Consider the following 16,302-nt stretch of genomic DNA (forward strand, 5'->3'; position numbering starts at 1 on the left):
TGCTCTGCCCGTTCCTGTTCGCACCACTGACACATGACAGCATCCCCAGATCCAGCTCTAACAGTGTCATCGTTTGCAGATGACACAACATTGATACGTCGCACGACAGAGAAGAGGTAGAAAATCTCTTGATGTGGTGCAAGTGTCTCAATGTGAACAAGACAAAGGAGATGATCAGAGACTTCAGAAGGACCAGGACAACCACCTTCCACTACACATCAACAACTCTGTAGTGGAGAGCATCTACCATCTTGGGGTGCACTTAACTAGTGACCTACCATGGACACAGAACATCTTCTCACCTATCATGAAGGCACAATAGTGACTGCACTTCCTGAGAAGACTGAATCGGTCAAGGCTACCAGCCACCATCATGTCAACCTTGAACAGCTCTATCAAGAGTGTCCAGGCCAGTGTGGTTTGGTTGCAGCAGAGAATGGATCATAGGTCAATCCACAGGTTCATAAGAGTGGCAGAGAGGATCACTGGTGTATTGCTCTTCGTATGCACCCCACCCCCACTCTCCCCCACCCAATCAACATTATCTATAAGCATTGTCTGAAGAGGGTGCACAAAATAATTGAGGACCCCTTCCACACCATCTTTCAGCAGCTCCTGTCAGGAAAGAGATACAGGAGGATCAGAGCCAGCACCACCAGGTCGAGGAACAGCTTCTTACCATGGGCAATGAGAATGCTGAACGACCAAAGGGACTGCCTCCACTAACCATCCGAGACTCTCATATTCATGAAACAATATTTATGTATTTATTTGCATATCCGAATACTTGTCCAGCATGTATGTGTGTTAGGTTTGGTTGTGTGTCTGAGTGTTTTGCACAGAGAACCAGAGAATGCTGTTTCGTCGGGTCGTACGTACAATCAGATAACGATACATCTGGAAAAATAAATTCTGTTCCTTCATATCTTACATGCCTCAAGAATTCCTTGCATTTCCTTTATTTCCTAGGCTGACAAATCTATTTCCTCAAATCTTTCATCATAATTAATAATGAAATGTTTTAAAATCATACTACTTTTCTCCTGTAACTCGATTCACTGCACTCACAGCTTTGATGTTTTTTTTTATGCCTCTGTAATTATGGACAGAAGTCAGCAAGTCCACCAAAACCACAGGGCTCAATGAAATGTCTTCCATTTACTTTCTTTCCAGTAATATTCCTCTGTTTTCTGCTCATTAATTTTCCTCACAACTGCTCTTCATTCTCATTCATATCTAAAACTAAAATGAAACCTTTTGTCTCTTTACAAATAAAAGGAAGAAACGTCCATAAAATGTGATATTATGGATTCGTGTTCAGTGGCGGACAGATCATTAATCCAGCGCTCAGGCCTTGCAACGCTGGGACTGGCAGGTTTTCTGGACTGTTGGATGTCATTCTAATTTAATACTCCGACATCTATTTAACTCATATTTTGTGTGCCTATAGTAGTAGAATAAATTTTTCCATCAAAATGTCTTCTTTCTTGGGAGGTGAATTTCCATTAAGAATGGGAAATGTACAATGTGGTAAATTTTTTAGGAAGCCTGGAAACCAGGAACCCAGTGTTGTCAATGGGAATAAAGGAACCAGGGCCCCAGTGTGGTCAATGGGAACATGGGAACCAGGGCCCCAGTGTGGTTAATGGGAACATGGGAACCAGGGCCCCAGTGTTGTCAATGGGAATACGGGAACCAGGGCCCCAGTGTTGTCAATGGAAATATGGGAACCAGGGCCCCAGTGTGGTCAATGGGAACATGGGAATCAGGGGCCCAGTGTGGTCAATGGGAACATGGGAACCAGGGCCCCAGTGTTGTCAATGGGAACATGGGAACTAGGGCTCCAGTGTTGTCAATGGGAGCACGGGAACCAGGACCTCAGGGTTGTCAATGGGAACATGGGAACCAGGGCCCTAGTGTTGTCAATGGGAACATGGGAACCAGGGCCCTAGTGTTGTCAATGGGAACATGGGAACCAGGGCCCCAGTGTTGTCAATGGGAACATGGGAACCAGGGCCCCAGTGTTGTCAATGGGAACATGGGAACCAGGGCCCCAGTGTTGTCAATGGGAACATGGGAACCAGGGCCCCAGTGTTGTCAATGGGAATACGGCAACCAGGGCCCCAGTGTTGTCAATGGGAACATGGGAACTAGGGCTCCAGTGTTGTCAATGGGAGCACGGGAACCAGGACCTCAGGGTTGTCAATGGGAACATGGGAACCAGGGCCCTAGTGTTGTCAATGGGAACATGGGAACCAGGGCCCCAGTGTTGTCAATGGGAATACGGGAACCAGGGCCCCAGGGTTGTCAATGGGAACATAGGAACCAGGGCCCCAGTGTTGTCAATGGGAATACGAGAACCAGGGCCCCAGGGTTGTCAATGGGAACATAGGAACCAGGGCCCCAGTGTTGTCAACAATGGGAGCACTGGAACCAGAGCCCCAGTGTTGTCAATTGGAACATGAGAACCAGGGCCCCAGTGTGGTCAACAACAGAAACCAGGGCCACAGTGTCGTCAACACTATGCAGTGCGCCAGGTGCTCAAACAGATGCCCAAAAATTGTGCAGCAGATGATTGGAGTTTTAATGCATAACTGATAAATATTCTTTTCCAAAGCACAGTGAAATGTCAAATTAACATTTTTAAACTTCAACTTTGGATTAAATCTTTTGGTTATAAAGTAACAAGAAAATTGATGTCAGGATTGGTAACTTTCTACCTCAGTTACTTCAACCTCTAAAAAAAATACTGATTATAATACTACTTAATTCAAGAATTAAATAAAAATATTGGGCGATATTTTCCTGACAGGTTAATGGGGAAGGATTATTTAAGCGGAAATGATGCATTCAGGTGTCAGGTAGCTGGGCAGTTCATAGATAAACATTGCAAAGTTACCATCAGAGTTATTTCCTTCCATTGTTTGATATGCAAAACTTCCTACTTCCCCCACTGAATTACATTGAATCACAGATATGCATTCACCCTGGCAAATGAAGTGGAATCTTGCCATTGACAATATCCTTTGTAAATATCACCATCAAATATAAATATGCTGTTCTGCTAGCCTACTCACTGTTCTTTCTCTCTCTCTTCCCCATCCCTCGGTCTTCTTTCCTCCAGCTCTTCACCCCTGCCCTCTCCATTCACAAAGCCATCCCTGCTGGTGTGCCCTCCCTCCCTTCTCCCACCTATGACCTCCTGCCTGTGGGACTGTACTCCTCCCTATGCCCCCCCCCCACCAATTTTTGGTTGGTGCACAAGCCCCAGATTTTGTTCATGTATTGATGAAGGGCTCAAGCCCCAAACATTGGTTATGTATCTTTATATAGCAATGTACAGTTTGACCTACTGAGTTTCTTCAGCATTGTGTTTTACTTCAATCACACTGTCTGCAGACTTTCGTATTTTACTTGGTACTGTTTAAATTGTTGGACAAAATACAGATTGAGAATTTAGTGACAAGAAACTCCATTTAGTGGGAGAGGGTTGGTACCTTCAAGTTCCTGAGAGTCAATATTTCAGAAATCCTCTATTCGAGACAGCACATCAAACATGCTGCCAAATGTACAATCATACTTGGATTGTGGGAAGTATACTGACTGGCTGCATCACAGCTTGGTTTGTGAAACTGAATGCCCAGGAATGCAGACGTGTCCAGAAGGTATTGACTGTAGCCAGATCCATCACAGGCTCAGACCTCCCATTCAATGAATAAATCTATGTGGGGCACTGCTAAAGAAGGCAGCCAACATCATGAAGGACCACCATCACCCTGGTCACAATCAATTTTCACAGCTACCTTTGGGTGGAAGGTACAAGAACAACTTCCTTCTCAAGGGGAGGTTCTTGAACCTTCCCTCGTTCCTTTAATCAGGGACTGTTCCGACACCACAAAAGAAATCTGCATTCTTGCAATGTTGCATTTTTTTGCATTGGGATATCATCAATCTTTTGTATTTATTGTTCTTTTTAATTCAATTATCCATACCATCGTGGTGGGTTTTTTTTAACCAAGTACCTGTAAGGCTACAGTTAGAATTTCTGTCCATATGAGCATTGTAGAATGTATAGGACAATAAACTCATCAATAATATTAATATCCTTGAACTATATTACTTTGGTTTAATCTAATTCAATCTTTCATTCTCTTTCAGAATATACTACTGTGATCTGCGATTAAATTCACCAGTAAATGTGTGTTGTTCCCTCACATGGATGAGCTTATCCCTCACTCAGATCCCAGGCTCCCTTCAAATCAAACTTCTTGACAAACTAACACTCAAAGATGTAAAAATCTCAATACCTAATCACAGAACATTTGGAATTCCTTGATATTACAGAATCTGGACCAATCTCCAAGTGCGCTTCCAGAGAAAATCGCTGGTGTACAGTACTTAACAAATCACAGGAATGTAAAGTGTGTGTGTGTGTGTGTGTGTGTGTGTGTGTGTGTGTGTGTGTGTGTGTGTGTGTGTGTGTGTGTGTGTATTAATCTGTAAAGGACGTCTCCATATGAAAATTATACAGATCCCGAAGCGATTTGAAGCTCCAGATAGCCACATTGTCCCAAGTTATCTTAAGATTTGTCTGCTTCATCCATTTTCACTATTTACTGATTGAGAACATCATAATCGGTATGGAGAATGATACACTGCAGGAAACGTCTCACTGTCTTGTTTCATCTTCTATTTCTGATAATTCTGAGCAAAGTTACACCATGAAACGTTAATTAAAAAAAGACCTTGGATGCGTGTGACTGTGCAGAGTCGATGGCATCGAATTCACATAAAATTCTGGGCTCGGGATGCGAGAATAAGTCTCGGGGATGATGCCAGGTGTCTCGTTGTCCATGTTTCGGCGATGCCCACGACTCATGCGGAAGACGCGACGACAGAAGAGGTTCTCGTCTCCGGGGGGAAAAGGGCTCAGGGGGGAAAGCACTGCCCGTCCGAGGACGGCTCCACCCCTCGCTCAGCCTCTGTTCCGACACCCTGCGTGTTTCTTCAAGAGTGGTTGCTTTTCCAGATTTCACCCTCTCGGCTACACTTTCTGCCCTGGGCTGCAGCCCTGATCTTATGAAGCAAGGAAATGCCCCTTGGAGAAATCATCCAAGAGGAGGTTTGGCCTCATTCCTCTGCAAGATCTAATCGCGAAGTTACGCTGCTAGGCATGCCACCGGCGCAATAACTGGGCTTGGCATGCCACCGGCACAATAACTGGGTTTGGCATGCCACTGGCGCAATAACTGGGCTTGGCATGCCACCGGCGCAATAACTGGGCTTGGCATGCCACCGGCGCAATAACTGGGCTTGGCATGCCACCGGCGCTATAACTCTGGGCTTGGCATGCCACTGGAGCTATAACTCTGGGCTTGACATGCAACCAGCGCAATAACTCTGGGCTTGGCATACAACCAGCGCAATAACTCTGGGCTTGGCATGCCACCGGCTCAATGACTCTGGGCTTGGCATGGAACCAGTGCAATAACTCTGGGCTTGGTATGCAACCGGCGCGATAACTCTGGGCTTGTTAATTACTGAAGTTGTGAAAGCAAAAAAAAAAAAAAAAAATTGGACTTTCTTTTTCAAACGTAACCCCCCAGACCTTCGATGGTGTGAGCCACCTCGACTTGCCTTCTTCCATCTCTGATTAACTGGGACAGCTTCAGCTTCGTTTAAAAATAAAGCCCTGGACCTGGGATCAGGAGTAGGAAACCAAGACAGCAGTGGGACAAATTGTAACCACCTTTGTCTTCTATTGCTTGGAGACGTTGTTGAGGCTGTTTCGCCCCTTGTTCTTCCAGACAGCACAGAACTGGGGCCAGAAGAGAAATTATTTAAAAAATTTTTTTTGTTTAAGTTCAATTATTTTCATTATTTACCCTTTAAGTCATCACTTGCTTCCTTTTTTTAATCTATCCCAGACCTGGAGTAAGGACGGGGAAGGTACCTTTGGATTCTTCAACCCACAACAACCAGATGACACATCCTCCTTTTGCAGGAAAGAGGTAGAATAGATGACTGCATGAATCTGAGATCCATTCATAAAGAGCTTGATACAACTTCTTTAAGTCCTGGACAGCACTTCCCGATGTACCTGATTTGTACACTGCATGAATGACTGGAGATTCTTAGAATTGGAAGAAGGGCTGGAACCTTTCTGCCAGTTCTGGCTCATGGTCACCTGGACAATCTAACGCGCAAGATCACCCTCCTGGCTTTTATCTCAGTGATAATGCCACTTCTCTTCTTCTAGGTAATGGGGCTCTATCTTCATCTTCTGCAGTCTTAGTATCCTCCATCATTGGTGTCTGGCTACATGCCTCAAAATGCTCTGCCCTCCTACAAAAGGCATGCGATATTGTTTCTGATAATAGAAATCAAACTGAATGAGCTCCCAACAGAAACCTTTGACATTCCATTTTTGCAGACCAATGGAAATGTTAGCATCTACTTCCAAAATATTTTTGGCAAATTTCAAATGATTCCAACCCCCCCCCCACCCCCCCCCGGCCCCCCAACATGGTGTAAAACACGAAATTCTGCAGACACGGTGAGTTAAGTTAAAATACAATGCTGGAGAAACTCAGCAGGTCAAGCAGTGTCCTTTCAATTGCAAAGCTCAAGATACATAACCAATGTTTTGGGCTTGAGCCCTTCATCAAGGTCTGAGAAAACCTTTGCTGAATGAAGTACACTGACCTGCTGAGATTTTTCCAGCATTATGTTTTCACATTTTACTCATGGTGTCTGATTGGGCACTAGCAATCTTTCCCAGCACATGTTCAGCAGACCAAAATAATATTGCAATCCAATTTTGTGACATCATTTTTTTTCTTCTCTATTTTTCTGGATGTATCAAATTTCATTCATCACTTCCTGTTTTCACTTCATCCAGAGATATCTTTTATATTCACTGGATTTTACGACCTCTCTCAGTCAGAACCACTTCTGATTTCTTCCGGTCGATATCCCATCACAGATGATTCTGATCGTTCTCTCTGCCATTTTCCTTTCCCCATTTGATTTTCTGGGTTTGCGTCACATCTGCTAGATTGAAATGTATCACCTTCCCTTCACCATCGTTGGAACTGCCACAACGGTATTGTGGGGGTACCCACACGTTGAGGGCCGCAGAAGTCAAAATGGTAGCTCACGACTCAAGTGCAATAAGGGATGGCAATTAAATGCAGGGGCAGCCTGCTGGACCATTTCTGAATGATTTATAAAAAAAAACTGTGTCTGTGCACCTGACCAAAGGCCAAATCACTAATTCGCAGACCCAAGTACTTGAAAAAGTTAACCATAACCAAAAGGATTTCAAAACAGTTATGGACTGTTAAACTTCAATGTGCTTTTAAGTTTATTAATTTTTGAATCTAACTGGTTGAAGTTTGTGCCTGTGAGTGAAACATAAGAATTCCTACACCCAGATTACTTAATGCAACCCAAACTCACGAGTGTGCAAGTAGCAGCGAAAGCTGTGCAATGTATGAACTGCTCTCACATCACTAAAACCTTTAGTTTGGGTGATTGTTTAAAACAATATGACATCACAGGACACAGGCCTACTTTGAAAAATTAACATCTGAACAATTTGTTTCGCGAGCAGCCCGGACGGCATAATGGTTTGTGCAACACGTTTACAGTGCCAGCAATCGGGACTGGACTGGGTTTTGAATTCCATGTTGTCTGTAAGGAGTTTGTATCTTCTCTCCGTGTATGCATGGGTTTTCTCCAGGGGTTCTGGCTTCCCCCCCCACCATTCAAAACGTACTGCGGGTGAAGGTTCTTTCTTTGGCTTGGCTTCGTGGACGAAGATTTATGGAGGGGGTAAATGGGTGTAAATTGGGCAGCATGGACTCATGGGTTGCAATGGCCTGTTTCCATGCAGTATGTTAAAAAGAAATTTAAAACATGAAATAATCAACATAAATTTAGTTTCAATAAATGACTCAACACATATCATTTTTTTTTTAAAAACACGTGAACAAGTTTCAGCAGTTTTAGCTCCAAAAAAAAAGCACACTGCAATTGAAATTTTAAAAAATGGATTTAAAAAGAAATATCCAAAAAAACAATTCTTTCATTTAGTTTCTTGGAATATCCCAGTTTTGCTAAACAAAACCTTCTTCCATTATTATTTATAACAATTATTTAGTTGTTAAATAATAATGCATTGTTAAATATTAATTAACCATATAACCATTACAGCCCGGAAACAGGCCATCTCGACCATTCTGGTCCACACTGAACCAAGTACTCTCCTCTAGTCCCACCTACCCACACCTTGCCCATAACCCTCCATTCCCCTTCCATCCATATACCTATCCAATTTTTCCTTAAATGACTAAATGGGTCTCCCGGAAGCTCATTCCATACAGCCACCACTCTGAATGAAGAAGTTCCCCTCATGTTACTTTTGCCCCTTAACTCTTAACTCATGACCTCTTCCTTCAATTTCTCGTACCCGCAAGGGAAAAAGCCTATCAACATCAACTCTATCTATCCCTCTCATAATCTTAAATCCCACTATCAAATCCCCCCCTCAACCTTCTACGTTCCAAGGAATAAAGACCAAATCTGCTTAATCTTTCTTTGTAATCTAGATTCTGAAACCCAGGTAACATTTTCGTAAATCTTCTCTGCACTCTCTCTACCTTGTTGATACCCTTCCTATAATTTGGAGACCAGAACTGCACGCAGTATTCCAAATTTGGCCTCACCAATGCCTTGAACAGCTCAACATCACTTCCTAACTCCTGTATTCTATGCTTTGATTTATAAAGGCCAGCATACTAAAAGCCTTCTTCACCACCCTATCCACTTGAGCTTCTACCTTCGGGAATGATGAACCGTTATTCCTAGATCTTTCTGCTCCACTGCATTCCTCAATCCCTCCCATTTACGCATGTCCTGTTTTGATTATTCCTCCCAAAATGAAGCACTTCAGACATCAGCATTAAACTCCATCTGCCATCTTTCAGCCCACTCTTCTAAGCCGTCCAAATCCTTTTGCAATTTTTGAAAACCTTCTTCATTATCCACAATTCCACCTATGTTAGTATCTTCCGCATATTTACTAATCCAATTTACCACCCATGATCCATATCATTAATGTAAATGACAAACAGCAAGGGACCCAATACAGTTTCCTGAGGCACACCACTTGTTACTGGCCTCCAGCCTGACAAACAATTATCCACTATGACTCTCTGGCATCTCCCTTCTAGCCACTGTTGAATCCATTAATACTTAGTGCCTGAACCTTCCTAGCTAACCTTCCATGTGGAACCTTAAGGTAAAAATTAAAAATTTCAATAATGATTGAGCTGTTTTGGAGATTGCTGGGTAAAAATCAGACCATCCATCTGCAGTGCTTTTTACCATCATAAATCTCTATATATGGTCCTAAAAAGTAGCAGATGATACAAAAAAAACATCAGTAAAAGAGCTTTTAGGACTTCAGGTAACCCTGCTGGTTCCAGAATGATATATTTAACAAGTTTTGTTAGAATCTTCTTAGAAAGATTCAGCAGTCTGGGTGTTTGGGGTGACATGGCCAACCTCCAGGTTTTTAAAAATTGACAAATGAGACAGAGAATTTTCAATTGAGAGGAAGAGCAGTATGATGTGAAATGGGGCATTCAGAATGAATGTGTTTAATGTGGAACTGATTAGGAAGGGTTGAATTGAATAGCTTATTTGAGAGACTGCTCATGAGTGAGGCTTAGGGTTAAGGGTTAGGGTTAGGGATTGAAGGGCTCTGCTAATCTTCTTCTTCTTTCTTTGGCTTGGCTTCGTGGATGAAGATTTATGGAGGGGTAATGACCACGCCAGCTGCAGGCTCGTTTGTGGCTGACAAGTCCGATGCGGGGCAGGCAGACACGGTTGCAGCGGTTGCAGGGGAAAATTGGTTGGTTGGGGTTGGGTGTTGGGTTTTTCTTCCTTTGTCTTTTGTCAGTGAGGTGGGCTCTGCGGTCTTCTTCAAAGGAGGTTGCTGCCCGCCGAACTGTGAGGCGCCAAGATGCACGGTTTGAGGCGATATCAGCCCACTGGCGGTGGTCAATGTGGCAGGCCCCAAGAGATTTCTTTAGGCAGTCCTTGTACCTCTTCTTTGGTGCACCTCTGTCACGGTGGCCAGTGGAGAGCTCGCCATATAACACGATCTTGGGAAGGCGATGGACCTCCATTCTGGAGACGTGACCTGCCCAGCGCAGTTGGATCTTCAGCAGCGTGGATTCGATGCTGTTGGCCTCTGCCATCTCGAGTACTTCGATGTTAGGGATGAAGTCGCTCCAATGAATGTTGAGGATGGAGCAGAGACAACGCTGGTGGAAGCGTTCTAGGAGCCGTAGGTATGCCGGTAGAGGACCCATGATTCGGAGCCGAACAGGAGTGTGGGTATGACAACGGCTCTGTATATGCTAATCTTTGTGAGGGATTGAAGGGCTCTGCTAATAATGTGACAAGAAAAGGCAGGCAAGTGTGGATTTTAAATACTGACTTTTTCTGGTTGGCAGAAATTATTTTTAATCTGTGCTATATATTCAACATTCTTTTATTTTAAAAAAAATCACAATTGATTTAGTGTGTCAAAATTCGAAGTAAAATATTATTTCTAATATTTGCACCATTAAAATGGTTGCAAAGAACCGAAATATTAAACAGCTTTTGTGCAATGCTGTTACTTTTAAAATGCTGGTGCAATATATTTTGTATGAAAACTTTTGCTTCATTTGCGTACAAAAACAAGATGCTGGAACTACTCCTCTTCTCGAGTCAATGTCAACACCCAATTCTGATCTCAATTATTAATTTTGATGTGCGCATTTCCAATACACTATTTCTTAAATTACTTTCATCACATACACAACCCATTTACTTTACGGCTAACACCAAGAATGGATGTCAAATCAGAGTAAAACCCAAGAAAACTAGAAAAAGCCTCATTCATAAACAGAGGGCATGGATATTGCAGGATATTGATAATAAATGGGGAAATCAGGGTTATGGAGAAAAGACAGGAAAAGTGAGGAAAGCTGCATCAGCCAAGAACAGATTAAAAGGCAGACAGAGTAGGCTCCAGGTGCCAAATGGTTAACTCCTCTTCTCAGCGCTTTTTGTGCTATTGTCTTATTAATTCAGGAATGAGTGTAATCTCTTTTATGCATGGCACCGTGAATACCCATCTGCACGTTGAGGAGCAGTATCAGCAAAGGGTTATTTTATATTCACCTGCACCATGGCACAGTTAGGTGTAATGCTAAAACAGTGCCAGCAACTCAGGTTAGATTTGCTGCTGTCTGCAAGGAGTTTGTACATTCTCTCCATGTCTGTGTGGGCTTCCTCCAGGTGCTCTGGTTTCCTCCCACCCTTCAAAACGTACAAGGGTTGAAGGTTGATTGGTGTATTTTTTTTTGGGGGGGGGGAATGTATTCATGGGCTGGGAGGGCCTGTTACAATGTTTTATGTCAAAATTTAGTTTAATACATAATTGAAGATGTGATTAATAATGCAAAGAAATTCTCTCATATTCTAATAATTTGCTTTTATTGATCTGCCACTTTAAAAATTGTTTATCAAATTGGAAGAAAACTGCACCCTTGAAGGCTCAGCTAATCACATCACACTCTGCTCAGAACTTCATCCCCAGGTTAAAGCTGAATGGGCATGAAACAACCTCCAGTTCATTTACAATCTCCAACGTGAGATTCAGGGAGTATTTCAAGATTTTTCTAAATTACGGCCACCTGCAGGTTATTAGAGAAAAGCAGTTTTTGGGTTGTGAATTGCAAAGCTGCAAAGAAAAGGGAATGTCTTTATCATGTAATTAGCAGGTTGTAAAGCTTATAAATATTCTACCAAAGTAGTTGTTCAAAAGTATCTTTTTAATTATATTTTTTTTCCCCCCATTATACTGTGCAATAATGATCATCCCTTGTAACATTAAATGTCTCATGTAAATTAACTGTTATTCTTGTATTCTGGAAGGTGATTCTGGTCCTACCATTCTTTTGTCCTGTTATGGACAATGAATTTTTTGTTTGGCTTATGCATTCCGAAAGACCAATAGATGGAACCACAAACAGCTGGAAATGTTCAAGAGATCAGACAGCACATGAGAAAGAGGGAAAACAGAGTTAATGTTTCAAGTAGATCATCTAGAATGTCTAAATTTACTCTTAAAATTTTTCATTACTTTGTCTTCACTATTCATAATTCTAATAATTTATTAATCATTTCATTAAAAACATACCAAAAATTTTTTTTACAATTCTTATTTTTTACCTCTTGAAAATTGTTTATTTTACATAAAGGGAAAAAAATCCTCTTGGGGCGGAATGGTTGGCATAGCTGTTAGCGCCATGCCTTTACAGCGCCAGCGATCAGGACCAGGATTCCAATCCCACACTGTAAGGAGTTTGTATGTTCTCCCCGTGTCTGTATGGGTTTTCCCTAGAGGCTCCAGTTTCCTCCCACCTTTCGAAACTTACCAGGGGCGTGGGTCAACTGGGTGCAAATTGGGCGGTACGGACTCATGGGCCGAAATGGCCTGTCACCCGTGCTGTATGTCTAAAAATTTTTTTAAATTAGATGTCTTAGTCAAATGGACAAGAGAATAGACAGTTCATGCGGAACCTAAAGGTTGTAGTACAGACCAAATAATGACACTCCAGTATGAAGATTAATTTTTTTTGGATTTTAGCCAAATGAAAAACCCTTTATAGATCTATTTGTAAAAGTATTTTTTTAATTTGTATTCATTGATCAAATTTTGTCAGAGCTTTAACTGTCAACGTGGCAGCTTTCAAAATGCAGATGTAACTTAGTGACCAATCACATTTATTTTTGGGGTACATTTCTCAAGTAAACAATAGTAAACTTATGACCTGAATGTGATGCATTGGTCATATTTCTGATAAAAGATCAAACATTGATGCATTCCCTGACTGAAGCTTTAAAAGAAAACCTGATGAACAAAACAGGAATTAAAAAACAATATCTGAAGGAAAATAAAAGCCAAAAATTCAAATCTAGTGTCCACAACACCGTCAATCCAAGTGATACATAAATCTGGAAAAATTGGTTGCTGTCATCTTTATTACCCCATTAAACCCATAAAAACAAGTTTGTGCTATGACGAGCTAAAAAATAAAATAAAATTAAAAAAAAAAAAATCGGTAACCATATCTGTGCGGAGATATAGCCCATCGGCTATTGGATCTGGATACGTCGAGAGGTCTTATAATTTGAGCAGGGAATACTTCAAATAAAAACAGAAAATGCTAAATACAAGCAATAACCTTGGCAGCATCTGTGAAGAGAGACATGGTCGTTTTTCCTCACCAGTGGCCTGCTTGAGTATTTTCAACATGTTCTGGGTTTTCCTTTTCAGATTTCTAGCTCTGGCAACATCTTGCTTTCAAATTGATAACATATCAGGTTAATATGGTTTGGAGAAACACATTTTTACCACAAATTGAAACGCACAAGATTATTTGTGGGACATGAAAACAGTGCAATTTTTTTGAAAATGAACAGCGCAATTTACATTCGTGCATTAACGAGAAATCGTGTTTTCAAAACAATGATGCCATGATAAGTAAATGAAATAATTTGAAGATCGTGTGTTCCAATTGCTAAATCTTGTCCAAAGTTAAACACTCCAAGGCTTCAGTACAGACACTGAACTTCCCAACAACACATTGCTGTTACATCAGCTAAAGGTTACTAAAGGTTATGCAGGCCAAAGTCACAGCACTTTTTTTCCACAATTCATGTAGTGCAATGTTTAAATTCAAATGTTCACTTCTTGATATGACACCATTAAAATCAAATTTTCAATGCTTTTTGTGACTATTTCCCTCGTATCTCCCAAAAATATTTTACCCTCTCTAATTTTATAGACCAATTCAAGTGGAGTGTACTGATAATGAGATGCTTGTAATTATGATCCTGTATGTACTTTCAATCAAATTTTGAATAATCACATTTCCCTGGAGAAATAGACTACATGTTTCATGAAGATGGCATCATGATCTAAATCAGTGGGTGCAAGGTAAAGTGTAAAATCTCTTCAAATTTAAATTAGCAAGAAAACATATTGGTTCTCGTGTGCATGTAACAGAACCATCAGAGATAAAATGGACGAAACTCATCATTAGTTCAGCATAATGGTCTGTACTATTCCTTCATTTCCTGTCGAGGGAAACAAATATCAAACACCAGTTCACTGCTGCTTTCAGCAGGAATCCCGGGATCTGTCAGTCTTTTCCTTTCTAAGATTTGAGAGTTCCAGTTTACAAAGTGTTTAATGCTTGTAATTATGATATTATAAACCATTCTGGAGTTATCCATCAATGAAGATCAATTATCACAAACCTCATAACTTCATAACCATAATAACCTACTTCAATGAACAACCAAGCATAAATAAATCAGCCTACAACTTAAAAAGGGAATCTGAACAACTAATTGATATGTTATCAATTTAAAAGCAAGATGTTGCCAGAGTTAGAAATTTGAAAAGGAAAACCCAGAACATGTTGAAAATACTCAAGCAGGCCACTGGTGAGGAAAAACGACCATGTCTCTCTTCACAGATGCTGCCAAGGTTATTGCTTGTATTTAGCATTTTCTGTTTTTATTTGAAGTATTCCCTGCTCAAATTATAAGACCTCTCAACATATCCAGATCCAATAGCCGATGGGCTTCATACTCCTATTCTCCGCACAAATACGGTTACCGATTTTTTTTTTGGAGCTCGTCATAGCACAAACTTGTTTTTATGGGTTTAGTGGAAGGGTTGACAAATGCAAGAGTCAGATTTTCAAGCTACCTAAATATGTTACATAGCTCACAATAAATGTTATATCACTGGAAGCTGAAAGGAGCCCTGAGATTTCAGCAAACCTGAAATTCACAAATTAAGCATCAGTAGGAATTGTTGATATAAAAATATGGATGTGAATATTTTTGAGTTTCATATTTATATACCACAATCTCTCAAACACTGGTGTATATAAAATCCACTCACTTTCCCCAGTTCCTTCACAGTGCAGCTATATTGACTGGACAACATCTTCAAAAACTCAACTTGATCTTATATAAAAAGAATGACTTCCTGCTTCATCAGGTCAACATTATTATTTATTCCAATAGAAATTATACTCTAATTAATGGAACAACTATTTTCCTTTTGAATGCCCATTTGAAAAATCACTTTCATTACAAATGACCATATAACCATATATGGAGCGGAAACAGGCCATGTTGGCCTTTCGAGTCCTCACCGGTTCACTGATTTTGTGCGCCCTCTTCAGGCATTGGCCCTGGTAGATCTTCATTCAATAACGATGGACGAATTCAATGCAGGTGGAATCAGTCGTAGAAATGTTTGTGAAACATGCAGTTCAATACTTCATAGCTACTCTTCGAAAATTGAATATTCTGGTCCTTCCCCCATTTCACCCGCCACCTGGCTCTCTGCCTCACAGACAATCCTGAGTTCATCCAACTCCAGCTCCAAATCCTTAAAACGCTGCAGCTGAAAAAGTTGCCCACAAGTGTAGTATCCAGGGATATTGGGAGTCCCTCTGATGTGTCACATCCTGCAAAAGGGGTGTACCTCTGCTCTGACTGCCGTCCCAACTGAACTGTTTGTAAAGTATAACAAAGATCTGACCTGCCATTACTTTACATCCATATTATGGATCAAAAATTTATTCTCCACCCCCCACCCCCAAATTAACACAGAAGAAACAGAAGGTTGATGTTATGATTTTTCACAAAATAATTGACCTCAGGTATTTTTTAAAAAACGAATCTCAAAAATTGTCTGATCATTTCAGCTCAAACAAACCTGTCACAATGGCAGGATGAAAATTATTCTGAAAAGAAAATGCTGCGAACTTCACTTTGCTGTGGGCATGGCACGTAAAAAGGAGAGGAGGCAAAAAGAAGCTGCAAGGGTGCAGTGGTAAGCATACAGGGAGATAAAATCGAGTAAATATTATAGTATGCATGAACTTCATGAGTGAGTGAGGTCCCATCTTCTCTGCTGTAATGATCTTATGGAAAACAATATAAGTACTCCATTCACAGTCTTTTTAAACGTAAGCAGGAGAATTCAAAGGAATCTTGCCCCGTCTACAAGGTACTTGTGATTCCTTCTTCCACTTACCCTGTTCCACAATGACAGAGGTCAACTTCCACAGAAATGATGAGAAAATTGCTTTGCAGAACTAAAAGGGATCTGTTCCACTATTTAAAATTCTCCTCTCACAAACATATAGC

General features: G+C 41.1%; 1 protein-coding gene across 6 annotated transcripts in view; it reads right to left on the bottom strand.

Moving 5' to 3' along the window:
* Positions 1-16,302, bottom strand: part of LOC138735734 (rho GTPase-activating protein 18-like) — a 74,346-nt gene that overhangs the window by 39,640 nt on the left and 18,404 nt on the right. The gene's annotated exons all lie outside the window — the stretch shown is intronic.

The sequence above is a fragment of the Narcine bancroftii genome, chromosome 6 (genome assembly GCF_036971445.1).
Source record: "Narcine bancroftii isolate sNarBan1 chromosome 6, sNarBan1.hap1, whole genome shotgun sequence".
NCBI classification, from domain to species: domain Eukaryota; kingdom Metazoa; phylum Chordata; class Chondrichthyes; order Torpediniformes; family Narcinidae; genus Narcine; species Narcine bancroftii.